Raw genomic sequence first — 27,864 nt, 5'->3', positions numbered from 1 at the left:
GGAGAAAACACGCTGACTCTCTCATTGGATCAAAGCAGTTCTCTGGTTTATTGTATTGCATGCACACAAGATATAGCCTTTAGTACGGCATAGCACATTGTGTAAGCATTCTAATTGGTTAGCAGACTACTTTACATAAGCATTGCATCATGTTTTCTGTGCCAAAAGGGGCATAGTATAGGATGCAACCATCATCTTAGAAGAATGATCTTCATTTCATTTCTATTATCCATAACAATGTACTAATGCCAATGTTTGTAGTGCGGTGCCAATGGTTGTATTTGAGTAGTCTCTGTGTGAGAGATACTAGGCTGGCAGTAGTTTGTTCGTGACACCTGGAGTGTGACAATAGTTTGGACCTTCAGTGATGACGATGGTTGTAATGTTGTATGTAAAGCAGTCATCTGTATCAGGGCGCTAGGACATGAAATCCTGAAATAACATGATGTTGGATAACCACTTAAGCTTTACTGAACTGGTTGCAGATCTGTAAAATCCAATAGACAATTTAGTATAGACTTGATGTAGAATTTACATTAAAGCTGGTAAGCTTGGTAAATTACCGCTGTCGCTGACTTAGTAAAGATTGTGGGATTTATAGTATGCTTGACTTAGACTTTACACTTGAAGCTGACTAAAGACTTGGACTAAACCATCACAGAGATAGGTGTGGCACCGAGGGAGGATAACCCATACCTTCATCCAAAAGCTAAAGGACCAGTCAGCAATGCTATTTGTCTCTAAATGCCTCTTGAGTTGTGGTACTATCCCAGATCCAACAGAGAGGACATCAGGAAAGTCTGGATCAGCAATGGTGTTGTTTGGGGCCTATCATCATTTGAGGTAAGATAACAGGGTGTGGAAGTACAAACCCCTCAGTGAGATAAGAGGAGAGTGACACAGGAGCAAGGATGGATTTTCTGATTGGCTGCACAGAACATGTGACTAATTGACAGTTGGAAAATTTCTTCCCTATCCCAGAGGGATAGAGGGGCAACAAGGATGACGTCTCTAATTGGCTATTCACAAGATCTTACAGGTGAAAACAGTTAACCCTAACACAGAAGTGAAAGTCACAGTATGATGATAACACTAAAAAACATAATATAATACATTTTTATATCAGAATCACATTAGGACTGACCTATAATAGAGACAGGAACCTTGGGGAACTCCAACCACCTGAACAGAGTTCAAGTAGTGAATGTGTTACTGCTCTGGGACGCAACACTCACAAGTTCATAGAAGACATTCTATACATCATTAAAGGGTTTTTCCAGGACTTTTATAATTGATGATCTATCTTCAGGATAGGCCATGATTACACAAGGTATGGAACTGTCTCCCTTTGGCTCTGTTCACTGTGTATGCAGATGCCTCAGCTTTGCGCAACAACCGACCAGTGTTAATTATGTGTGTTGGACCCCCACCACAAACACAGTTATGGCCTATACTATACATAGAACACTAAGGAAAAATTCCCAATAAAACCCTATAAAATGTAAAAGGCTGACCATGTAGCATAAGTTTATAGACTTATGCTGGCTGAACCAAAATTATCAGGAAAAATGCAGAAAAAAAAATTGGTCAACTTTTTAGCTTTCCTCTATGATATTGTTTCCTTCTTTTTAACACCAGTTGATATCAATACAACAGTTTCATATACTTCTCAACATAATTGTGATGCCAATAATGGGTATTACCAAGGTACCAATGATAGCAGATTAGCAGGGGTAGCACCTGCACTTAGAGGTATGCATAGTGATAACTGTAGTGTTGGGACAAAACCATGACATTTCATGGTCTTACAGATGTCTTTCAATAGGGAGGTTGAGGCTGAGCTCTGATCATCACCTGTTGTGAATGGTCTGGTTCAATCTTATATATAGTGGTGTTACATTTCACAGTAATTCCTTCTGTGATGCTGAGGAGGAGACTGCTGGAAAGTGATATGTATAGATCAGGAAGTGTCAGCATATTGTTAGGCCTAGTGGCCAGAATGAAAACTGTAAGATTTCAGGATAAAATTATAATATAGATCAGTGCTTCCCAACCAGTGTGCCTCCAGCAGTTGCAAATCAACTATCTGATAAAGATAGAAAAATAAGGGGAAAAAGACAAAGATTCATAAAAAGATGATTTTTAGAGGGGTGGACATGGGTGACAGAGGGGTGATCATGGATGAAAGAGGAGTGTACATGGGTGACAGAGGGGTATAGAGGAGTGTACAAGGGTGACAGAGGGGTGTAGAGGAGCGTACATGGGTGACAGAGGGGTGTAGAGGAGTGTACATGGGTGACAGAGGGGTGTAGAGGAGTGTACATGGGTGACAGAGGGGTGTAGAGGAGTGTACATGGGTGGCAGAGGGGTGTAGAGGAGTGTACATGGGTGGCAGAGGGGTGTAGAGGAGTGTACAGAGGGGTGTAGAAGAGTGTACATGGGTGACAGAGGGATGTAGAGGGGTGGACATGGGTGACAGAGGGGTGATCATGGATGAAAGAGGGGTGTAGAGGAGTGTACATGGGTGACAGAGGGGTGTAGAGGAGTGTACATGGGTGACAGAGGGGTGTAGAGGAGTGTACATGGGTGACAGAGGGGTGTAGAGGAGTGTACATGGGTGACAGAGGGGTGTAGAGGAGTGTACATGGGTGACAGAGGGGTGTAGAGGAGTGTACATGGGTGGCAGAGGGGTGTAGAGGAGTGTACATGAGTGGCAGAGGGGTGTAGAGGAGTGTACATGGGTGGCAGAGGGGTGTAGAGGAGTGTACATGGGTGGCAGAGGGGTGTAGAGGAGTGTACAGAGGGGTGTAGAAGAATGTACATGGGTGACAGAGGGATGTAGAGGGGTGGACATGGGTGACAGAGGGGTGTAGAGGAGTGTACATGGGTGACAGAGGGGTGTAGAGGAGTGTACATGGGTGACAGAGGGGTGTAGAGGAGTATACATGGATGACAGAGGGGTGTAGAGGAGTGTACATGGGTGGCAGAGGGGTGTAGAGGAGTGTACATGGGTGACATAGGGGTGTAGAGGAGTGTACATGGGTGACAGAGGGGTGTAGAGGAGTGTACATGGATGAAAGAGGGGTGTAGAGAAGTGTACATGGGTGACAGAGGGGTGTAGAGGAGTGTACATGGGTGACAGGGGTGTAGAGAAGTGTACATGGGTGACAGAAGGGTGTGGAGGAGTGTACATGGGTGACAAAAGGGTGTACATGGGTGACAGAGGGGTGTAGAAGAGTGTACAAGGGTGGCAGAGGGGTGTAGAGGAGTGTACATGGGTGGCAGAGGGGTGTAGAGGAGTGTACATGGGTGGCAGAGGGGTGTAGAGGAGTGTACATGGGTGGCAGGGGGTGTAGAGGAGTGTACATGGGTGGCAGAGAGGTGTAGAGGAGTGTACATGGGTGACAGAGGGGTGTAGAGGAGTGTACATGGGTGACAGAGGGGTGTAGAGGAGTGTACATGGGTGGCAGAGGGGTGTAGAGGAGTGTACATGGGTGGCAGAGGGGTGTAGAGGAGTGTACATGGGTGGCAGAGGGGTGTAGAGGAGTGTACATGGGTGGCAGAGGGGTGTAGAGAAGTGTACATGGGTGGCAGAGGGGTGTAGAGGAGTGTACATGGGTGGCAGAGGGGTGTAGAGGAGTGTACATGGGTGGCAGGGGGTGTAGAGGAGTGTACATGGGTGACAGAGGGGTGTAGAGGAGTGTACATGGGTGACAGAGGGGTGTAGAGGAGTGTACATGGGTGGCAGAGGGGTGTAGAAGAGTGTACATGGGTGGCAGAGGGGTGTAGAGGAGTGTACATGGGTGACAGAGGGGTGTAGAGGAGTGTACATGGGTGACAGAGGGGTGTAGAGGAGTGTACATGGGTGGCAGAGGGGTGTAGAGGAGTGTACATGGGTGGCAGAGGCGTGTAGAGGAGTGTACATGGGTGGCAGAGGGGTGTAGAGGAGTGTACATGGGTGACAGAGGGGTGTAGAGGAGTGTACATGGGTGGCAGAGGGGTGTAGAGGAGTGTACATAGGTGACAGAGGGGTATAGAGGAGTGTACATGGGTGGCAGAGGGGTGTAGGGGAGTGTACAGAGGGGTGTAGGGAGGTGTACAAGGGTGACAGATGGGTGTAGAAAAGTGAACATGGTTGACGGGGCATAGGGGGTGACAGATGGGTGGACAGGAGTGACAAGGTTGTAACAGAGGGGTGGAAAGGAGTGACAGAGGGGTGAATAAGGGGTGGACATGGGTGACAAGGATGTGATCAGGGGGGTGGACAATGGAGGGTGTACATGGGTGACAGGGATGGACAGGGGTGACAGAGGGTTGGATGGGGGGTGGACATGGATGACAGGAGGGTGGACTGGAGACAGGGGGTCAGAGGGGTGGACATGGGTGACAAGGGGGTAAAAGAGGGACAGGAGTGACAGAGAGGGGTGGACTGGGGTAATAAAGGGATAGATGGGTGAACAGGAGGGTGGACATGGGTTACAGGAGTAGACGGGTAAACATGGGTGACAGGGATGGACAGGGGAATGGACAAGGCGGACATGGATGACAGGAGGGTGGACATGAGTGACGGGATGATAGGAGGGTGGACATAGGTGAGAGGGGGGTAGACATGGGTAACGGGGTGAACAGGGATGACAGGGGAGGTGGACATGGGTGACGGGGGTGAACATGGGTGACAGGGGGGTGATCAGGGTGACAGGGGGGGTGAACATGTTTAATAACATTATTACGGACAGTGTACACACCTGACATACTAACTGGCCATAGTGTGGGATGAGTATGGACTGGATCGGTGTTTCCCAACCAGGGTGCCTCCAGCTGTTGCAAAACTACAACTCCCAGCATGCCTGGACAGACTTAGGCTGTCCTGGCATGCCAGGAGTTGTAGTTTTGCAACAGCTGCAGGCACCCTGGTTGGGAAACACTGGACTGGATACTTACATCATTGAGTATATTGCTATATTTACATCCAGAGCTACCAGAGTAACACCACTTAAAGGTCCCCTGATCCTCGATGAGCCAGCAGGGCTCCAAGGGGTTTCCCAACACCACAAAATGAATGGCCATGGGTGACAGGGGGGGGGGGGGGGTAGACAGGGAAGACAGGGGGGAGGACATGGGTGACAGGGGGGAGGACATGGGTGACAGGGGGAGGACATGGGTGACAGGGGGGAGGACATGGGTGACAGGAATGACAGGGGGGAGGACATGGGTGACAGGGGGGAGGACATGGGTGACAGGGATGACAGGGGGGAGGACATGGGTGACAGGGGGGTGGGGGGTAGACAGGGATGACAGGGGGGAGGACATGGGTGACAGGGTGGAGGACATGGGTGACTTGATTGGACATGGGTGACAGGGGGGTGGACATGGGTGAAAGGGGGGAGGACATGGGTGACAGGGATGACAGGAGGGTGAACATGGGTGACAGGGGAGTTGACAGGGGTGACAAGGGGGGTGAAAGGGGGGTGGACAGGGGTGACAGGAGGGTGAACAGGGGTGACAGGGATGACAGGAGGGTGAACAGGGGTGACAGGGATGACAGGAGGGTGAACATGGGTGACAGGGGAGTGGACATGGGTGACAGGGTTGACAGGAGGGTAAACATGGGTGACAGGGGAGTGGACAGGGGTGACAAGGGGGGTGGATAGGGGTGACAGGGGGGTGGACGGGATGACAGGGGGGTGAACATGGGTGACAGGGGGGTGAACATGGGTGACAGGGGGGAGGACATGGGTGACAGGGGGGTGGACATGGGTGACAGGGATGACAGGGTGTGGACATGGGTGACAGGGGAGTGAACAGGGGTGACAAGGGGGGTGGACAGGGGTGACAGGGGGGTGGACAGGGGTGACAGGAGGGTGAACAGGGGTGACAGGGATGACAGGAGGGTGAACAGGGGTGACAGGGATGACAGGAGGGTGAACAGGGTGGTGGTAGACATTGGTTACAGGGGGGATAGGATATGGGTGACAGGGGGGGTGGGGGGATTAGACATGGGTGACGTGGGGGGGTGGTAGACATGGGTGACAGGGGGGTGGGGGGTGGTAGACATGGGTGACAGGGGGGGTGGTAGACATGGGTGACACTGACAGGGGGGGTAGGATATGGGTGACGGATGGACAGGGAGGTAGAGAAGGCGGACATGGATAACAGGGGGGTGTATCAACTTCTCAACATAATCAGAGCACAGGTGTGCACGTAATGGGTGGCTTCCCTATGTCTATCTCAGGGCTCCGTCTCCTGAGTGTAGTAAACCATATGTATAGAAATAGACATAGACTGGGAATTGCACTTAAAAAGTTCTTTATCTCCAAATTCATCCATGTACAAAACAGTAGAGAAATATACAGAACATAATCACCCGGTGCTCAATAGACTGCTCAGAGGTAATTCCACTCGGTGTCTTCAGAACCTTCCATCCCAGACTTGCTGCTTGCTGGACGGTGCGTTCCTGGCCATGTGGACGCTAATTCTGAGGGGGTGTGGAAACGCTCGCTGGCATGCGAGCTGCTGGACGTTTCAGGAGTCTCCTCCCTTTCTCAACATAGTTCCTGTGCACCCACCACCATACATTTATACATGTACGTTCTCTCGCGAGAATTCATTTCTACATACAAAATATAAAATAATTAAAAACAGGATTCTGATCGGACAGTATTTATAGAAAGACATTAAAATTACAGCTTTCATTAATTCCCTTAGGTGCTAAAGAATCGAGACAGTGTATCCAAAAGACTTCTCTTTGGTTTAATTTTTTCTTTATCTGTTTGCTATTCATACCCTCTATTTCTTACAATATCAACCATTTTAACTCACTTATCTGATGACCATTCGTGACGAAATGTCTAGCCAGTTTAACTCACTTATCTGATGTCCATTCGTGACGAAATGTCTAGCCATTTCGTCACGAATGGACATCAGATAAGTGAGTTAAAATGGTTGATATTGGAAGAAATAGAGGGTATGAATAGCGAACAGATAAAGAAAAAATTAAACCAAAGAGAAGTCTTTTGGATACACTGTCACGATTCTTTAGCACCTAAGGGAATTAATGAAAGCTGTAATTTTAATGTCTTTCTATAAATACTGTCCGATCAGAATCCTGTTTTTAATTATTTTATATTTTGTATGTAGAAATGAATTCTCGCGAGAGAACGTACCTGTATAAATGTATGGTGGTGGGTGCACAGGAACTATGTTGAGAAAGGGAGGAGACTCCTGAAACGTCCAGCAGCTCGCATGCCAGCGAGCGTTTCCACACCCCCTCAGAATTAGCGTCCACATGGCCAGGAACGCACCGTCCAGCAAGCAGCAAGTCTGGGATGGAAGGTTCTGAAGACACCGAGTGGAATAACCTCTGAGCAGTCTATTGAGCACCGGGTGATTATGTTCTGTATATCTCTCTACTGTTTTGTACATGGATGAATTTGGAGATAAAGAACTTTTTAAGTGTAATTCCCAGTCTATGTCTATTTCTATACATATGACAGGGGGGGGTGGACATGTGTGACGGGGGGGGGGGGCAGAGGGTCGACCTGGGTGACAGTGGGGCAGTTTGGTCAGGGTTGAGAAGGGGTAACGGAGGGGCGGAAAATGTACGCTGCCTTAAGAAAGCCGGCCTGCGCAGCTTGCAGTTCCATGGCAGTCCGGCGCAGTTCGCTCCGACATTGGGCACCATTTTCGGCTCACTGCAAGGGGGAGGGCGGGGTTTGGACGCGGGGACGCATGGGGGAAGCTGTGTGCGCAGTGCGCACACAGGCTTCCTTTCCCCCCCCCCCCGCGCGCAGGCCGGGCGTGACATTTAAAAAAATAATAATAATAATCTCGCCAAAATAATTAACTACACGATTTAGGCGACCGCGAGGCCCCTTTTAGCGCAAGGCCTTAGGCGGCCGCCTATATCGCCTAATTAGAGAGCCGCCTCTGTTGGTTCCACTCCACTCCAAATACTGACCAAAATACTGTGTGTGAGTGCAGGGTCAATGCCACATATTGCTCGACACTAGGTTGATATCAGGGGCCATTATGATGAATAAGAACATTACAATGATATGTGGTAATAACATCTATCCCTGCTGGAAGTTAATGAGTTAATACATAAAAACTGCCTGATTTATTTCTAGGGTATTTCCTTCTCACTTATCACTTTCACAATCTAAAATCTCAGGTGCCTCATCAGTGCAATAAAATATGATAGCCCTGAGCCGCTGTTATAGTCCAATATCCAGTGCAATTCTTTACCAGAAATCAGGAGCGCTTCCAGCATATGGAGGATTAGCAGACAACAAAACAACTCCTGGGATTCATTGATGGCCAGTGAACATGAAACCTGCACGGCTGACATAATTTCTGCTGAGGAAATTACATAAGAAGCCAAACTAGAAAGAAGCATGTACAACCCCCCCCCCCCCTCTAGATACACACAAAGATGTATGTATCTTTTTATGCAATAAGTGACAGTCATGATGTCCTCCAGATCTTGGTTGAAAGGCCACAGTTGAGTTGAGGCTATGGAGAATTCACTCTATTCTACATAAACATGTTTCGTAATGGAACCATTTAGGTAACAAATCTTTGCCGTCATTTTACCTCCTTTGTTCCGATTTGGTTTTTGTTGCATATCGCAATACAGTCAGCATCAGATTTAGCTGCAAATTCTGGCAAGTTTCACCCCCGCTGCATTTAAAGTGATGAAAACTGCAGTGAAATTCTCAACAAATCTGTAATACAATGAATATGCTGTGGGTTTTAACATACCTGTACACCCTGTCCAGCTCCCACAGTTCAAAGTGCGCTCACGAGCTGAGCACACTTCATACCTGGTGGGTCCCGGCTGCAATCAGCAGCCAGGACCCACAGTTAATGCCGGACATTGCCGATTGGGCCAATTAACCCTTTAGATGCCTTAATCAAAGTTGATTGTGGCGTCTAAATGCGGAATTTGACATTGCCAGTTAGCGCAGGGAACTGATTGGGGCATCCGTGGTGAAATTGCAGGTCCCAATCAGCTGAGTGGATGCGGAAGGGCCCTCACCTGCCTTCCCGTTTTCCGATTGGTGCTCTGATGCTGCAGCCAGCCTCTGCAGGCTAGAGCAGCAGAGCGCAGATAACATTCATAAATGCTGAGCTAAAGCTCAGTATGGAATAGTGTATGCAATGGCAAGATTGTGTGTTATAGCCCCTATGGGGACTAAAAAAGAAATAAGTAAAAAGTGTACAAAAAATAAATAAATAAGAGATAATGAAAGTGAACGAACACCTTCCCTAATAAAAGTTTGAATCACCCCTCTTTTCTAATTTTTTAACTCCTTGGGGAGGAAGCCCAGTTGATTTTTTTTTAAATCAACTGGTGCCAGAAAGTTAAACAGATTTGTAAATTTCTTCTATTTAAACATCTTAATCTTTCCAGTACTTATCAGCTGCTTTATTTTCCAGAGGAAGTTCTTTCTTTTTGAATTTCCTTTCTGCCTGACTACAGTGCTCTCTGCTGACACCTCTGTCCATTTTAGGAACTGTCCAGAACAGGATAGATTTCCTATGAGGATTTGCTCCTCCTCTGGACAGTTCCTAAAAGGGACAGAGGTGTCAGCAAAGAGCACTGTGGCCAGACAGAAAGTAAATTCAAAAAGAAAAGAACTACTTCTGGAAAATACAATGGCTGATAAGTACTAGAAGGGTTAAGATTTTTAAATAGAAGCAATTTATAAATCTGTTTTACTTTCCGGCACCAGTTGATGAAATTTTTTTTTTCCCGGGGAGTACCCCTTTAAGGATGAGGTCAATTTCCGTTTTTGCACTTTCATTTTGTCCTCATCCCCTTCTAAAAATCATAACACTTTCAATTGTTTTTTGCATCACCAATTGTACTTTGTACTGACATCACTTATTTTATAACATAATCTGTGGTGAAACAAAAAAAAAAACGTATTTGTGGGGTGAACTTAAAAAACAAAATGCAATTTTGTAACATTTGGGGGCTTCTGTTTCTACGCAGTGCACTTTTTCAGTAAAAATGACACCTTTTCTTTATTCTGTGGGTCCATATGGTTACAAAGATACCCAATTTATGTAGGTTTTATTTTATTTTACTACTTAAAAAAATTATTAATACATGCACAATGTTTAAAATTGTCATATTCTGACCCCTATAACTTTTTTTTATCTTTCTGCATACAGGGCAATATGAGGCTCATTTTTTGCACCGTGGTCTGTAGTTTTTATTGGTACCATTTTTGTTTTGATGGGACTTTTTGATCGCTTTTTATACAGTTTTTTAATGATATATGAAGCTAACAAAAATGCATAATTTTGGACTTTGGTATTTTTTTTACATGTACACTATCGACCATGCATTAAACTACCCTTATATTTTAATAGTTCGGACATTTACACATGCAGCGGTACCTCATATATGATTATTTTTATTTTATTATTTTATTTAAAAAATGGGAAAAAAGGGGAATTCAAACATTTATTGGGAAGGGGTTAATAAACTATTATAAACTTTTTTTTTAAACACTTTATTTATCCTTTTTTATAATAACCCCTTAAGGACCAAGCTCATTTTCAAACTTGGCATACTATTTTGGAAACTTCACCCCTTAAGGAACGTAACAAGGGGTACAGTCAGTCGTAACACCCCACAGGTGTTTGACAAATTTTTGCTAAAATTGGACATGAAAATGAAAATTATTTTTTTTTTTTTACAAAAATTCTGGTATTAGCCCAAATTTTTAATTTTCACAAGGGGAAATAGGAGAAAAAGCCTCCCAAAATTTGTAACACCTTTTCTTCTGAATATGGAAATACCCCATATGTGGATGTAAAGTGGTCTGTGAGCGCACTACAATGCTCAGAAGAGAAGGAGCGTCATTGGGCTTTTGGAGAGAGAATTTGTTGGGAATGGAAGTCGGGGGCCATGTGCATTTACAAAGCCCCTTTGGTGCCAGAACAGTGGAAACCCCAACATGTGACCCCATTTTGGAAACTACACCCCTCACGGAATGTATTATGGGGTGCAGTGAGCATTTACACTCCACTGGCGTTTAACAGATCTTTTGAACAGTGGGCTGTGCAAATGAAAAATAAAATTGTTCCTTTTCACGGACCACTGTTCCAAAAATCTTTCAGACACCTGTTTGGTGTAAATGCTCACTGCACCCCTTATTACTTTCCATGAGGAGTGTAATTTCCAATATGCGGTCACATGTTTTTGTGTGTGTGTTGTGGGGGGGGGGGGGGGTCCACTGTTCTAGCACCATGGGGGCATTGTAAACACACATTGCCTCCAATTCCAGACAAATTGTCTCTCCAAAAGCCCAATGGAGCTTCTTCTTTTCTGAGCATTCTAGTGTGCCCGCAGAGCACTTTACATCCACATATGGGGTATTTCCTTACTCAGAAGAAATGGGGTTACAAATTTTGGGGGGCTTTTTTTTCCTATTTTCCCTTGTGAAAATGAAAAATTTAGGGTAACACCAGCATTTTTGTAAATTTTTTTAATTTTTTTTCATTTTCACATCCAACTTTAATGAAAATTCGTCAAACAGCTGTGGGTTGTTAAGGCTCACTATGCCCCTTGTTATGTACTGTTAGGGGTGTAGTTTCCAAAATGGGGTCACATGTGGGTAATAATTATTTTGCATTTATGTCAGAACCGCTGTTAAATCAGCAACCCCTGAGCAAATCACCAATTTAGGCCTCAATGTACATGGTGCGCTCTCACTCCTGAGCCCTGTTGTGCTCGCAGAGCATTTTACATCGACATATGGAGTATTTCCGTACTCAGGAGAAGTTGCATTACAAATTTTGGGGGTCTTTTTTTCTTTTTACTTCTTGTGAAAATGAAAAGTATGGGGCCACACCAGCTTGTTAGTGTAATTTTTATTTTATTTTATTTTTACACTAACAGGCTGGTGTGGACCCCAACTTTTCTTTTCATACGGGATAAAAGGAGAAAAAGCCCCCCAAAATTTGTAACGCAATTGCTCCTGAGTACGGAAATACCCCATATGTGGCCCTACACTATTTTCTTGAAATACAACAGGGCTCCGAAGTGAGAGAGTGCCATGCGCTTTTGAGGCCTAAATTAGGGGTTTGCATAGGGGCGGACCCGGATGCAAGTGTTACAATTACCTCCGCTACCAAAAATATTCTATGCCAGTGATTCCCAAACAAGGTGCCTCCAGCTGTTGCTAAACTCTCAGCATGCCTGGACAGTCAGTGGCTGTCCGGCAATGCAGGGAGTTGTTGTTTTGCAACAGCTGAAGGCTCCATTTTGGAAACAGTGCCGTACAAGACGTTTTTCATTTTTATTTTTCTAGTGTATATGTAGTGTTTTACACTTTATTCCGTGGCCCTCCAGATGTTGCAAAACTACAAATCTCAGCAGGCCCACACAGCAAACTCCTGTGTGGGCATGCTGGGAGTTGTAGTTTTGCAAGATCTAGAGGGCCACAGTTTAGAGACCACTGCACAGTGATCTCCAAACTGTACCCCTCTAAATCTTGCAAAAATACAAATCCCAGCATGCCCAAATAGCAAATGGCTTTCTGGGCATGCTGGGAGATGTAGTTTTGCAACATCTGGAGGGCTACAGATTAAAGACCACTGTATAGTGGTCTCCAAACTGTGGCCCTCCAAATGTTGCTTTACTACAATTAACTACATCAGTTGCTGGATTGCTGCTGCCGTATGCAGAGGGGGATGGCCAGCCGCCCGCTGGCGATCGATGCCCGCTATAGGTAGGGGACCTTCACGGCCAATCCCAGCACAGTTCCCACTACCATGTGTGGGCAGAGCGGGGGAACTGAACTTTAACCCCCCCTATCCCCGATCTGCTAATGGTTGGACCCTTCTGACTGACCAATAGCAGGGATAGGAGGGGTGGCACCCCTGCCACCTCACTCTTATCCCTTCAGGGGGATCGGGCTGTCTTGGACAGCCTGGATCCCCTTTAATTTCCGGGTCATATGGGTCTCTGGTGACCTGGAAAATAAAGGGAATCGGGGCTGTTGCTGCGGCGATTGCCGACATGGGGGTACGATTTCAGCAGTCATCCCATTCCGTTCACCGCCCGGTTACCGGCGGTGAACAGAAACACCGAGGGCGCACATTTATGAAGTCCCAGGACGTGAAGGCATACCTGTACGCCCTTGGCCCTGGTGGGAATAAATATATGTGGTACCGCAACATGCATAAATGTTCAGACTATTAAAATATAATGTAAATTAAATTGCACAGTTGGTGTACACGTAAAGTAAAAAATTTAGCATTTTTGGTCACTTTACATACCATAAAAAAATTATAAAACAGGATCAAAAAGTCTTAGCAAAATGAAAATGGTACTAATAAAAACTACAGATATACATATAGCACCATATGTGAAAAAAATAAAATAAAATAAAACCTCTATAAATTGGTTATCCTTGTAACCGTATGGACCTACAGAATAAAGATAAGGTGTAATTGTTACTGAAAAGTGCATTGTGTAGAAATGGAAGCCTCCAAAAGTTACAAAATGGTATGCTTTTTTTTATTTCCTCCCACAATTTTTTTTTCTATTTTGCTGTAGATTTTGTTATGAAATTATTGCTGTCATTACAAATTACAATTTGTGGCACAAAAAACAAGCCCTTATATGGGTCTGTAGGTGAAACATTTTAAGTTTTATGATTTTTAGAATAGGAGGTGAAGAAAACAAGAGTAAAAAAAAAAAAAATGGCCTGCTGCTCAAGGGGTTAAAATCTGCTGAATCCTTAAATGGGTACTCCACTGGAAAATATATTTTTTTTAACAAACTGGTGCCAGAAAGTTAAAGAGATTTGTAAATTACTGCTATTAAAAAAATCTTATTCCTTACAGTACTTTTCAGCTGCTGTATGATTTACAGAAAGTTATTTTCTTTTTTAATTTCCTTTCTGCCTGACCACAGTGCTCTCTGTTGATTCTGTTAATGTTAGGAACTGTCCAGAGAAGAAGCAAATCCCCATAGAAAACCTATCCTGCTCTGGACAGTTCCTAAAATGGACAAAGGTGTCAGCAGAGAGCACTGTGGACAGACAGAAAAGAAATTCAAAAAGAAAAGAACTTCCTGTGGATCATAACAGCAGCTGATAAGTACTGTGAGGATTACGATTTTTTTTATTGAAGTCATTTACAAATCTGTTTAACTTTCTGGTGCCAGTTGATTTAAATTTTTTTTTCCAGTGGAGTACCCCTTTAAATGTCTGCACTGACAGTGCTGACAGCATGTTCCCTTGATTGTTACTGTACCTTCTGCTGATTTTACCTAAACAATTCCATCCCTGGTCGATGAATTAACATGAACAGTGACTGTCATTTCAAACAACCATCTTCCCTTATTGTAATAGCCTATGGAATTTCTAACATATTTTTAAATCCCTTCATTTAACAAAAATGAATCTGTATCTGAGAAAACTTCTCTAACGTGTTAGCCACTAGGTGTCTCATTTTTCTGCACTCTGCTGTTCACTGCTGTTATGGGAAATCTGTCTCTAGTAACAAAGACAGCAAAACAGAACACAGGAAGTGGGGATGAAGCTTAGCCACTGCTATGTGCATGAAAGAAAGAGAAAGCCTGGGCAAGCTGAGTCAGTGTGCTTGCTGATGAGGATCCACACTCTTAATGAAAGGTAAATCATCGTTCTCATCTTATCCCTGACCACACATAAAGCTTAAAGTAGCTTTTCTTAGTGTAAATACCAGTGTACCTACTGCTCTATGTCTACAGTGCTTATAAAGTCCTTATAATGAGAAGAAGTATAATTTCCTTATGTTTTTCAGAAGCAGCATTATAACCTTATGCATACTCTGCTGCCCCTGTGTCTTTTCTTTCTGAAAAATTACTAAAGCCTGGGGCAAAGAGAGCCCAGGGCACAAGATCCCTATTACAGGGAGACTTCCCTAAAACGTAACTTTTAATGGTGCTCTGATAAAATATTTGTGACCAAAACATTAAAATCTCATGTCAGGGTCCACTGTGTTCCACTAACTGTGAGTAAATTCACTAGTATAATTGTGTAGGGAACTGCAGTTTCCCTTTATCTGAGTGGGCCGAGACAGATTTAAAACACTATCATTTGCCCCCCTCTACTAGTTTCGGCGCTACTGCACCGTCCTCAGGAGGAACAATGGGCAAACACCTTCCCACGTGTCAAGCTCTTCCTTATATATGGTCTGTTTGTGCTGTCATCACTCAGCGACAGGTATCTCAACCTATCCTGAGTGTTTAATGTTAAGGAACCAATCACAGAAATCCATTCCGGTTTACCTGTCCTGGATTATCCAATCACTATGTTGCTGTCTTACCTGTCAGCTCTATGCGCCATATTTCCGCATTACGCCCGCTCATGTGATCTATCACATGATCGCCGGGCCGTCTCGTTCACAGTTGCGCACGCACGCGGACTTAGAATTTATCCGCCATCTGCTGTATTCCCGTGTGTCTCTGAGGCGCACGCGTGCGAACTTAAAAACTCTGCCATGTCGGCGCCGCGATATGCCTGCACTATCGCACAAAGCCCCCCTGCCGCGCATGCGCCCGGACATAGAAGTTTATCATGTGCATGTGCCTACACTATCATATGGGATGGCTGTGCATATAGGATGGCTGTGAATATTTACATAGAGCACCAATACTGATAGATTGGTTATCATTCTGTCAGGTATACAATGACCGTATATCTAAGATTTATCATAGAGTTACCTTAGATGTCCACCTTTATGGCATATAAATTGCATTCGCAAACGGGTAAGTATCTATTGACAAATTCCATGAATACAGTAAAATAAAGTAAATTGAAATAAAATAAATAAATAATATCTCTCAGATGACTAATTATATTGTGATCAGGATAGGCATATTACTTTCATGGATCACTGTGTTGGTTTCTGTCTTATATTACAATCATCAAAAGTGTCAGGTAACTAACAGGTAAGTATCTATTAACATATTCCATGAATACAGTGAAATAAAGTAAATTAAAATAAAATAAATAAATAATATCTCTCAGATGACTAATTATATTGTGATCAGGATAGGCATATTACTTTCATGGATCACTGTGTTGGTTTCTGTCTTATATTACAATCATCAAAAGTGTCAGGTAAGTAACAGGTAAGTATCTATTAACAAATTCCATTAATCCAGTAAAATGAAATAAGTTATAATAAAATAAATAATGTCTCTCGGATGACTAATTATATTATGAACGAGACAGGCATATTACTTTCTTGGATCACTGTGTTGGTTTCTATCTTTTATTTTAATCATCAAAAGTATCAGAACTACATGGGAAGGTAAAAGCTGGTCAATTCATAATATGATGAAACAAGTCTTCTATACATAAGCTGGTTCATGCTTATTCCAAAAATGCAGCAAAGGAAAAGCCTTCGTTTAGGCCCACCGGTGCCATGCACCTCAAACGATGAATCCATCTCGCTTCTTCTTTCAATAGATTCTTATCAATGTCCCCTCGTCTCGGGCCCAAGCGTAGTTGACATATCCCTACAAAATTAATTTCTGCCAGATTGTTATTTTGCCTCAACTGCATGTATCGAGATACCGAGGTATCTTTCTTCGTGCGTATACAACTCAAATGTTGTGAGATACGCCTTTTCATTTCTTGAGTGGTTTTGCCCACATAAATCCTAGGACACGTGCATATAGCCACGTAAATCACGTTTTTGCTGCTGCAGTTTATAAATTGTCTGATATCATAGGATCGGGAGTCTATGGGGTTCACAAATTGTTTCGTTTTTCTCATATAGGGGCAGAAGGAGCAATGGCCACAGGGGTAGGACCCAACCGTATTGCTCTTAAGCCAGGTGTCCCTTCTCTCTACTGTGTCCAGATGGCTTTGGGCAAGTTGATCACGTAAGTTCGGACCTCTCCTATAGGTGATACTCGGATTACCACCTATCAATGGTCCCAGGTCCTTATCTTTCGAGAGCAGATGCCAGTGCTTCCTCATAATCCCCATTATTTTATGTGTGTAACCATCATAGCTCCCAATGCAGCGTATACGTTCCGGTCCCCTTGTTGGGGGTGTCTGTGACAGAGTAGCCACTCTGTCCGTGCCTCGTGCCCGATTGTATGCTTTTTTCAGATGTTTTTTAGGATAACCTCGGTTTCTAAATCTGTAATACAGTTTCTCACTCTCTTCAACGAACTTCAAATCTTCAGAGCAATTACGACGTGCTCGTAAGTATTGTCCTATGGGAATACTAGATTTCAACCGATCCGGGTGCCAGCTTTCCCAATGTAATAGGGAGTTAGCTGAGGTGGGTTTACGATACACCTGGGTCTGTAACTTGTAGTCCCCATCTATATAGATGTGTAGATCCAGGAAATTGATGCTGGATCCTCCAATTTTGCTGGTGAACACCATGCCAATCTCATTGGAATTTAATTGATGAACGAAATCAGTGAAAAGTGAAGTATCTCCGTCCCAAAGAATCAGGACATCATCGATATAACGCCCCCAAAAAATAATGTGACTGGTGAACGAACTAAAACCCTCAGAAAAAACAATAGTGTCCACCCACCACCCTAAAAAAAGATTAGCATACGTAGGTGCACATGAAGACCCCATGGCTGTGCCCTGTTTCTGATGATAAAAAGTGCCATTAAATAAAAAATAATTGTGAGTTAAGATGAACTGCAGTAGTTCAAGGATGAAAGAATTGCGTTCAGTGAAAAATGTGCTTTTCGTGCTCAAAAAATGTGTAATAGCGGTCAGGCCAATGTCGTGCTGTATATTGCTGTACAGACTTTCGACATCTAGACTGGTAAGTATTGTTGTTTCGGTCACTATGATGTCCTGTATTTTAAGTACTGTATCCTTCGTATCCTTAAGATGCGAAGGTAAAGTGACGACGAAAGGTGCCAACACTTTATCGATGTATACACTCGCTCCTTCTGTAAGGCAGTTGTTACCAGACACAATAGGCCTGCCGCGTACTGGTGTGGTTGTCTTGTGCGTTTTTGGCAACGCATAAAACGTTGCAATTGTCGGGTGAGAGTTGTTTCTCTTTTGCATCGTTTAAGAGTACTTTAAACTGGCCAAGGTATTCACCAGTTGGATCAGAGGATATGACCTCATATTTTGTTTGATCAGATAATAAGTCCATCACCATGGAGACATAGTCAGACCGGTCCATGACCACCACATTCCCCCCCTTATCCGAGGGCTTGATGATCAGGGACCACTCCGACCTCAATGTATCCAGGGCCCGCTGCTTTTTTGCTGATAGATTAGAATTGATAATGTGACTCCTTGGTCGAATTGACTCTATGTCAATCCCATCCCATATGATAGTGTAGGCATATGCACATGATAAACTTCTAAGTCCGGGCGCATGCGCGGCAGGGGGGCTTTGTGCGATAGTGCAGGCGTATCGCAGCGCCGACATGGCAGAGTTTCTAAGTTCGCGCGTGTGCGCCTCAGAGACACTTGGGAATACAGCAGATGGCGGATAAATTCTAAGTCCGCGCGCGTGCGCAACTGTGAACGAGACGGCCCGGCGATCATGTGATAGATCACATGAGCGGGCGCAATGTGGAAATATGGCGCATAGAGCTGACAGGTAAGACAGCAACATAGTGATTGGATAATCCAGGACAGGTAAACCGGAATGGATTTCTGTGATTGGTTCCTTAACATTAAACACTCAGGATAGGTTGAGATACCTGTCGCTGAGTGATGACAGCACAAACAGACCATATATAAGGAAGTGCTTGACACGTGGGAAGGTGTTTGCCCATTGTTCCTCCTGAGGACGGTGCAGTAGCGCCGAAACTAGTAGAGGGGGGCAAATGATAGTGTTTTAAATCTGTCTCGGCCCACTCAGATAAAGGGAAACTGCAGTTCCCTACACAATTATACTAGTGAATTTACTCACAGTTATTAGAACACAGTGGACCCTGACATGAGATTTTAACATTTTGGTCACAAATATTTTATCAGAGCACCATTAAAAGTTACGTTTTAGGGAAGTCTCCCTGTAATAGGGATCTTGTGCCCTCTCTTTGCCCCGGGCTTTAGTAATTTTTCGTAGAAAGTGATCCGTGACTTCCTTTAGGGACTAATTGTGTATAATCTTTTCTTTCTGCTCACAAAGTACCTTCACAGTGCTTCAGTAAACTCCTTTCCCTTCACCTGCCATCTATAGTAGTGTACTGTGTATATCATCTGCCCAGCACAGCCTGTTCAGTCCATTTCACTTTCACAAGCATTATGTCATGGCATGGTGGTGAGGTCTGGGTGTTGTGCTGTGCATTGATTGGACAAACAACTAAGGGAGAAAGTAACTGTGTGGATATTACTAGCACACTCTCCAGCTCTGATCCCGCCCCTGAACCAAAGAGAATGAGAAATAAGTGATCACCATGGATGGGGCTCATAAGGGGCTGAATAACAGCAGTGAGAGCAAAAAAATCACCCTGTCATCACTCGGAACGATAAATGCAAGTTTTTAAAATTCTTTGTAGGTATGTTTTACATGTGCAAATTGTGCCATTGGAGATAACAATGGCACAATTCGTTATATTCGTAATGCTGGGAATGTAAGTATCACCTAGTTTGCGTGGGTGTAGTCCTAGAATTTTGACGGACCAGCAAACCTTGTTTCTCTAAGCCTATATCTCTGCTAATTATATAAGAAATGTGTTTTCTGAGTGTTAGGGATTACTGTCTATTGTGCTGGTACTTTGTCTCATGTTCACCCCCTTAGCCATTTAATGCTATGGATTGTCCTATTTCACCACTATTCCTGGCTTAGACTAGCTTTGGCCTCTGGTCAGAGAGCACGGTAGTCAGTGAGCTTCTCACACATTGCCTAAGGAGACTTCCATTGGTCTAGAGAAGGTTTGCCCTAAACAGAGAAGAGTGAACATATGGGGGAAGATTTATCCAAACCTGTCCAGAGGAAAAGTTGCTGAGTTGCCCATAGCAACCAATCAGATTGCTTCCTTTATTTTGCAGAGGGCATGTTAAAAATGAAAGAAGCGATGTTATCGGTTGTTATGGGCAACTCAGCAACTTTTCCTCTGGACAGGTTTGGATACATCTTCCCCATACTCTGCAACTCTCTTACTATATGAGGTGCATTACCTGCACTATAACATCCAGGTTTTCCTGCCTAGCATGTCCTGCAACAGAGGTACAAAGAAAGGATAGCATTCGGGAGAGACAAATTCTGCGGACCCTATTACAACAAAGAACTAGGTGTATTTAACCTCATGACCTGCAGTAGTTTGTAACAGACTAACGTCTAGTGATTGACTTCTGAATACATTTAAGAAGCTGTGTTGCAGCATCATTCATAAAGTAAGTGGAAAGGAATCCTTGCAAACATTTTTCACGGACAATCCCCATGAAGACCTTAGATAGTTTGCTCAGTAAAATTTGACTCAAAGTGCTCCGCCCCTAGACATCTTATCCCCTATCACACCCCCACCTATAGACTTGCATTAAGGGGCGGGGCGTGATGTTATGAGAAGTGGGGCCAAAACGTCACAATCCTCAGCTTGCTCCATGCACCAGATGACAGGGGTGCTGCAAGAGATAGCATGGGGATACCCAGCGGCGGGACCCCCATGATTAGACATCTCATCCCCTATCCTTGGGATAGGGGATAAGATATCGGGGGGCGGAGTACCCATTTAAGGTAGCTCAGTAACCAAGTTACAATCCTAAGTAAAAAATCAGTAACCAAGTTATCATTCCAAGTATAGTGCAGGAGCAAGTCGGGTTACGTTTACAGTGACCATATAATGCCCAGGATACACCTAACCTCTGAATCTTAGCTCATACAACAGCTTCTTGTGTATGGAGTTCGAAACAGAGGAAGACTTCTGTGCAATGCAAAATAGGCTGCAAAATACCGGAGACATCCTGGTTAAGGGAATTGAACCAATAAGCTACAGAACAAAGCTCCTGGTTTGGACTAAGGGCGATATTTGATGTACATGTAGTTAAAACAAAACACAAAGCAAAATAATATTAATAATAAAAAAAAAGAAAACAAGGAAAAATAAAGAAAAAAAAAACAATAACATAAAAAGACAAGTAAGCCTTTATTTTGAAGCCAAATTGCCAAATCTACGACATATGTGAAAAATACAAGCATTTTTGCCTGGCACAGGCCCTAACAGATGCAGTATCTCAGTATCAATCTTGGCTACCCACCTGCACTTTGGTGTACTGATCCCCATACCCAAGATATTGCCATCATCCTCCTTTGAAGTCCAGACATCTGCTAGTGAACATTTGACATCTGTAACAAACAGTCCTTTCCTCTTGGAATAAAACCAGGTCCCTACATCCATGAGAGGCTCCTCTTACTGCTTGGTTGCAGAATGCGGCAGTGGCCTTACCATCACCTGTAGCTGCATCATCATTCAGTTCAGTTACTCTAAGTGTGGTGTCGGGGTGCAATGCAAGGTAGATGCAGGGCAGATGTTATGGCCCAAGATGCAGATGGTATTAACCCCTTCTTGTCACAATGCCAGAGCGTGGTCTAGACTTAACCCCCCAAAGGTAATACCGCTGATCCTGGGTTAGGCAGGGGCAATGAAGACACCAACGCCAGATTAAGGATAACTGCAGCTTTACTGAGGCAAGACAGGTGATCTAGTCTTTGCAGTGCAGGCAAATATCCTAGGGAGGTGACCAGTGACACAGGGGGACCTCGCAGGCTTGCTGAGACTTGCAGTAGTAGTGACTTTAGTGCAGGCCATGGTAACTACAGATGGACTTGACTTGACAGAGATGGTGACTGACAATAAGATGACTTGACTTACTGATGACCGACTTCTGGCTGCAGGACTTTAGGCTTGAGGCCCCCAATGCTCTGGACACAGACACTGGAACAACTTGACTGCACTTGACCTCAGCAGAAGTAGCAATGTGCTAAGAGGGAGATTGTAGCCCCTCCCCTGGTTATATGGGGGGGGGGCTTTGCAAGGAGCCCATAGGTCACTTGGGGGGTCACCTGCTCACTAGTGCCTTCTTGGTAACAACCATGTGGTACAAACATTAAAGAAACAGTACACTTTTATAATAAAAATATATCTACATTATGGTAATACGATAAGGGGGACCCTGGGGACATGCAGGGACTCTGCCTGACAGGGCAGGAGGAAAGTATGGGGCCACACCATCCCGTACTGGGTCACCAAATAAGTATCTTTCTTCTCTCCACTAGGAGTTTCTTCCTCCATTCTCCACGCCGTGGGGGGCGCATTACTCTTTCTATGGGAACTGCGTAGAGTGAAATTGTGCTGCCAATTTCACTCTGTGTAGTTCTCATAGAAACAGTAAGGTGCCCCGCATGGGGTGGAGAATGGAGGACTCCTAGCGCGTGAAATCTACTGGATTATTAAACTGGGTACGCAATTTCCTGCAGGCTTAAAGGGATACTCCGGTTCTTAAACATCTTATCCCCTATCCAAAGGATAGGGGATAAGATGCCTGATCGCGGGAGTCCCGCCGCTATGACCCCCGGGATCATGCACGCGAGGGGTATAGAGGAGTGTACATGGGTGTCAGAGGGGTGTAGAGGGGTGTCAGAGGGGTGTACATGGGTGGCAGAGGGGTGTAAGGGAGTGTACATGGGTGACAGGGGTGTAAAGGAGTGTACATGGGTGACAGAGGGGTGTAGAGGAGTGTACATGGGAGACAGAGGGGTGTACATGGGTGACAGAGGGGTGTAGAGGAGTGTACATGGGTGTCAGAGGGGTGTAGAGGGGTGTCAGAGGGGTGTACATGGGTGTCAGAGGGGTGTGCATGGGTGACAGAGGGGTGTACATGGGTGACAGAGGGGTGTACATGGGTGACAGAGGGGTGTAGAAGACTGTACATGGGTGACAGGGGGGCGTCAGGGGTGACAAGGTGGTAATAGGGATGACAAAGGGACAGAGGGGTGTACATGGGTGACAAGGATGTGGTCAGAGGGGTGGACAATGGGGGGTGAACATGGGTGACACAAGGATGGACAGGGACTACAGAGGGGTGGACAAGGGTGACAAGCAGTTAAAAGAGGGGTGGACAGTAGTGACAAAGAAGGGTGGACTGGGGGTGGTCAGAGTAATGGAGAGGGGGGGACATGGGTGACAGGGGGATGGACAGGGGTGACCAAGGTGGACATGAATGACAGGAGGGTGGACACGGGAGATATGGGGGTAAACAGGGATGACAGAAGGGATGACAAGGGGGATAAAAGAGGGGGGACAGAGGGGTGAATAGGGGGATGGACATGGGTGACAGGGGGTGAACATGGGTGACAGGGATGGACAGGGGGTGGACAAAGTGGACATGAATGACAGGAGGATGGACATGGGTGGGGGGGAGTGGACATGGGTGAGGGGGAATGGACATGGGTGAGGGGGGGTGGACATGGGTGAGGGGGGGGGTGAACATGGGTGCGGGGGGGGTGGACATGGGTGAGGGGGGGGTGGATAGGGGTGAGGGGGGATGGACATGGGTGAGGGGGGGATGGACATGGGTGATGGAGGGGGGGTGGACACGGGTGAGGGAGGGGGGGTGGACACGGGTGAGGGAGGGGGGATGGACACAGGTGAGGGAGGGGGGTGGACACGGGTGAGGGAAGGGGGGGATGGACACGGGTGAGGGAGGGGGGATGGACATGGGTGAGGGAGGGGGGATGGGCATGAGTGAGGGAGGGGGGGATGGACATGGGTGAGGGAGGGGGGGATGAACATGGGTGGGGGAGGGGGGATGGACATGAGTGAGGGAGGGGGGGATGGACATGGGTGAGGGAGGGGGGATGGACATGGGTGAGGGAGGGGGGATGGACATGGGTGGGGGAGGGGGGGATGGACATGGGTGGGGGAGGGGGGTGAGGGACATGGGTGAGGGAGGGGGGATGGACATAGGTGGAGGAGGGAGGGGGGATGGACATGGGTGGGGGAGGGATATGGTACAGTACCTTTAAGAACGCCATTTTTCTTCTCCGTTCTTCCCCAGGGCACCGACTCAGGGCTCTGGCAGGGCAATCATTCACAATCAGGGTTGGAAATCACTGCGCTCTGGATGCGCAGGTAATGGGGTGAGTGGCGGGGCTGGGAGCCTACAGCTCGCCTCTCTGTGGCCGCTTCACACAAGGTCCTGACTTAGTGTCAGCACTCTGTGTGAGTGAGCAGCCACTGTGTGGCCACACACGAGCAGGCCGGTGTAGTGCAGAAAACCGGCCCATTGTGCGGTCGGCCCACCGGGATGTACATGGGTGACAGAGGGGTGTAGAAGACTGTACATGGGTGACAGGGGGGCGTCAGGGGTGACAAGGTGGTAACAGGGATGACAAAGGGACAGAGGGGTGTATATGGGTGACAAGGATGTGGTCAGAGGGGTGGCCAATGGGGGGTGAACATGGGTGACACAAGGATGGACAGGGATGACAGAGGGGTGGACAAGGGTGACAAGCAGTTAAAAGAGGGGTGGACAGTAGTGACAAAGAAGGGTGGACTGGGGTGACAGAGGGGTGAATGGGGGGGTGGACATAAGTGACAGGTGTAGACTGGGGGTGGTCAGAGGGATGGAGAGGGGGGGACATGGGTGACAGGGGGATGGACAGGGGTGACCAAGGTGGACATGAATGACAGGAGGGTGGACACGGGAGATATGGGGGTAAACAGGGATGACAGAAGGGATGACAAGGGGGATAAAAGAGGGGGGATAGAGGGGTGAATAGGGGGATGGACATGGGTGACAGGGGGTGAACATGGGTGACAGGGATGGACAGGGGGTGGACAAAGTGGACATGAATGACAGGAGGATGGACATGGGTGGGGGGGATGGACATGGGTGAGGGGGAGTGGACATGGGTGAGGGGGAGTGGACATGGGAGAGGGGGGGTGGACATGGGTGAGGGGAGGGGTGGACATGGGTGAGGGGGGGTGGACATGGGTGAGGGGGGATGGACATGGGTGAGGGAGGGGGGGTGGACACGGGTGAGGGAGGGGGGGATGGACATGAGTTAGGGAGGGGGGATGGACATGGGTGAGGGAGGGGGGATGGACATGGGTGGCGGAGGGGGATATGGACATGAGTGAGGGAGGGGGGGGATGGACATGGGTGAGGGAGGGGGGGATGGACATGGGTGAGGGAGGGGGGATGGACATGGGTGGGGGAGAGGGGGATGGACATGGGTGGGGGAGGGGGGGGCTGGACATGGGTGGGGGGTGAGGGACATGGGTGAGGGAGGGGGGATGGACATAGGTGGAGGAGGGAGGGGGGATGGACATGGGTGGGGGAGGGATATGGTACAGTACCTTTAAGAACGCCATTTTTTCTTCTCCGTTCTTCCCCAGGGCACCGACTCAGGGCTCTGGCAGGGCAATCATTCACAATCAGGGTTGGAAATCCCTGCACTGGAAGCCTACAGCTGCGCTGGGAGCCTACAGCTCGCCTCTCTGTGGCCGCTTCACACAAGGTCCTGACTTAGTGTCAGCACCTTGTGTGAGTGAGCAGCCACTGTGTGGCCGCACACGAGCAGGCCGGTGTAGTGCAGAAAACCGGCCCATTGTGCGGTCGGCCCACCGGGAATCTTCCCGGTATCCCCCTAGGCCAGTTCGGCCCTGCCTGGAGGTGGCTGAAGCACGAAGCAACCATACAGTGGCTGAATGCAACAGCTGGGAGGTGGCTGAAGCATGTGGAGACCACATAGTGTCTGAATGGCACCGCCTGGAGGTGGCTGAAGCATGAGGAGACCATATAGTGGCTGAATTGCACAGCCTGGAGTTTGTGGCAGCATGAGTAGACCATATAGTGGCTGAATGGCACAGCCTGGAGGTGGCTGAAGCATGAGGAGACCATATCGTGGCTGAATGGCACAGCCTGGAGGTGGCTGAAGCATGAGAAGACAATACAGTGGCTGAATGGCACAGCCTGGAGTTGGCTGAAACATGAGGAGACCATATAGTGTCTGAATGGCACAGCCTGGAGGTGGCTGAAGCATGAGGATACCATATAGTGGATGAATGGCACAGCCTGGAGGTGGTGAAGCATGAAGAGACCTCATAGTGGCTGAATGGCATAGCCTGGAGGTGGCAGCAGCATCAGGAGTCCTGAACATGACATGATAGAGTGGTGTGGTTTGTGGCAATACCAGTACCCGGTGACGAAGGTGGGTGAAAAAAGGTCTGATGCGGAGGAATGTTTGTAACTGGGGAGCAGCGCCTTAAATCTGTTTGGCACTATCCATATTTGTGAAGTGTTGGTGTGGCACCATGGTCAATCTACTCTGATGCATCAGGCATTGGTGGATGGAAATCGTGGTTGATCCATGCCTGATTTATCTTCACAAAGATCAGTCTCTCCACATTTTCCATGGACAGAAGAGTTCTCCTTGGGGTGACTATGGCACCTGCTGCACTAAACACCAGCTCTGATAGCACACTACTGGCCGGGCAGGACCGCTTTTCCAGGGCAAACTCTACTAGTTGAGGCCACAAATCAAGTTTGGCTGCCCAGAAGTCCAGCGGATCTTTAAGGTGTGTTGGCATGGATATGTCAAGGTATGCCACCACCTGCTGGTTCAGGTCCTGCTCCAGGTCAACCTGCTGCTGATGTGTTGCTTCACTATGTGGGTGAAGAAAGACTCAGGCTGCTGCTAATGGAGCTGGTACTGCTCCTGCCAGCCCATCCCTCCCTAGCATGCAATGGCAGTGGAAGGTGAGCACAGGGGCCCCCCGAAACAGACCTGCGAGAGGATGGACAATGGCGTTGATAGGCATTGACCAACTGACTAAATAGGTAGTAGGTCACTTTGTCCTCTTTCTCAGTGGGTGTAAAAAAGGCCCCTATTGTGTGGCGGTAGCGCAGGTCCAATAAGGTGGAGATTTAGAAGTCATACCGCTGCCAAATGGTGACAATTCGGCTGTCACTACGCAAGCACGTGAGCACGCATTGTGCCATTTGTGTAAGTGACTCAGAAGGACTCCCTGCCTCCATCTCCACTGCATACTGCCACAGTGTGTCTGGGTCCTCTCTCTCACCTTCATCATAACCCTCTAGCTCCTCTGGCTGCTCCTACTCCTCCTCTCCTGTGAGATCACTAGCCCATTTGACGAAACCTAAACTGTACTTCACTGTGCCCCTCCTCCTCCTCCTCCAGTTCAGCCCCCACAGGGCTCATGTGGCTGTGAGATGTAGGTGCCATGTCTCCAGTGTCCTGACCAGCCAAAGCTTCCAACACGTGTTGTGAGGAATTAAGCAGTGGAATGACGTTGTTCATCCTGTAATCCTGACAGTTTACTAATAATGTGGCTTCCTCAAAGGGCCTGAGCAACGGCAGGTGTCATGTATGAGCTGCCACTGGTTAACATTGAAGCTACACAGGGGAGTACCGCTATCCGCTTGGATCATCAAGAAATCGGTGATGGCTTTTCTCTGTTCACACAGCCGGTCCAACACATGGAGGGTGGAATTCCAATGTGTGGCAATGTCACAAAAGTTGGTGGCTATCGTTCTGACACTGCAGCTCAAGGAGGGTTCCCATCTACAGTTTTCGTGCAGTAATCCATGCTCCGATTTCTTTATGAATGACTTAAAGCAGTTCCTCCCCTGTGTGACTCCGTTCACCAAGGCAAACCATGTGAAGAACAGCGTGACACCGCGGTTCCCTGCACACATGGTATGCTGAAGGGCCACTGAGACTTTTTCTTGGCAGTGGAGGCTGAGGACACGGTGGAGGATGAGGAAACGGAGTCGCACACTGTCACAGAACCAACATCCTAAGAGCGTGGAGGAGGAAGCGGCGTGACTTATCCAAGTTGGTGGCTGTGCAGGAACCACATTCACTCAGTGAGCCATAAAG

The 27,864-nt window shown here is 46.8% G+C and overlaps 1 long non-coding RNA gene across 2 annotated transcripts in view; it reads left to right on the top strand.

Annotated features, from left to right (window-relative positions):
• The first annotated feature begins 964 nt into the window (after nucleotides 1–964).
• Nucleotides 965–27,864, top strand: part of LOC130357859 (uncharacterized) — an 85,303-nt gene continuing 58,403 nt past the window's right edge. For both annotated transcript variants that reach the window (XR_008889304.1, XR_008889303.1), the window contains exon 1: nucleotides 965–1,039. This is a non-coding gene — a long non-coding RNA (uncharacterized LOC130357859). The remainder of the gene's footprint in view (nucleotides 1,040–27,864) is intronic.

This window comes from Hyla sarda, chromosome 2 (assembly GCF_029499605.1).
Source record: "Hyla sarda isolate aHylSar1 chromosome 2, aHylSar1.hap1, whole genome shotgun sequence".
In the NCBI taxonomy this organism is placed as follows: Eukaryota; Metazoa; Chordata; class Amphibia; order Anura; family Hylidae; genus Hyla; species Hyla sarda.
This window is presented reverse-complemented; position numbering and strand designations above follow the sequence as displayed.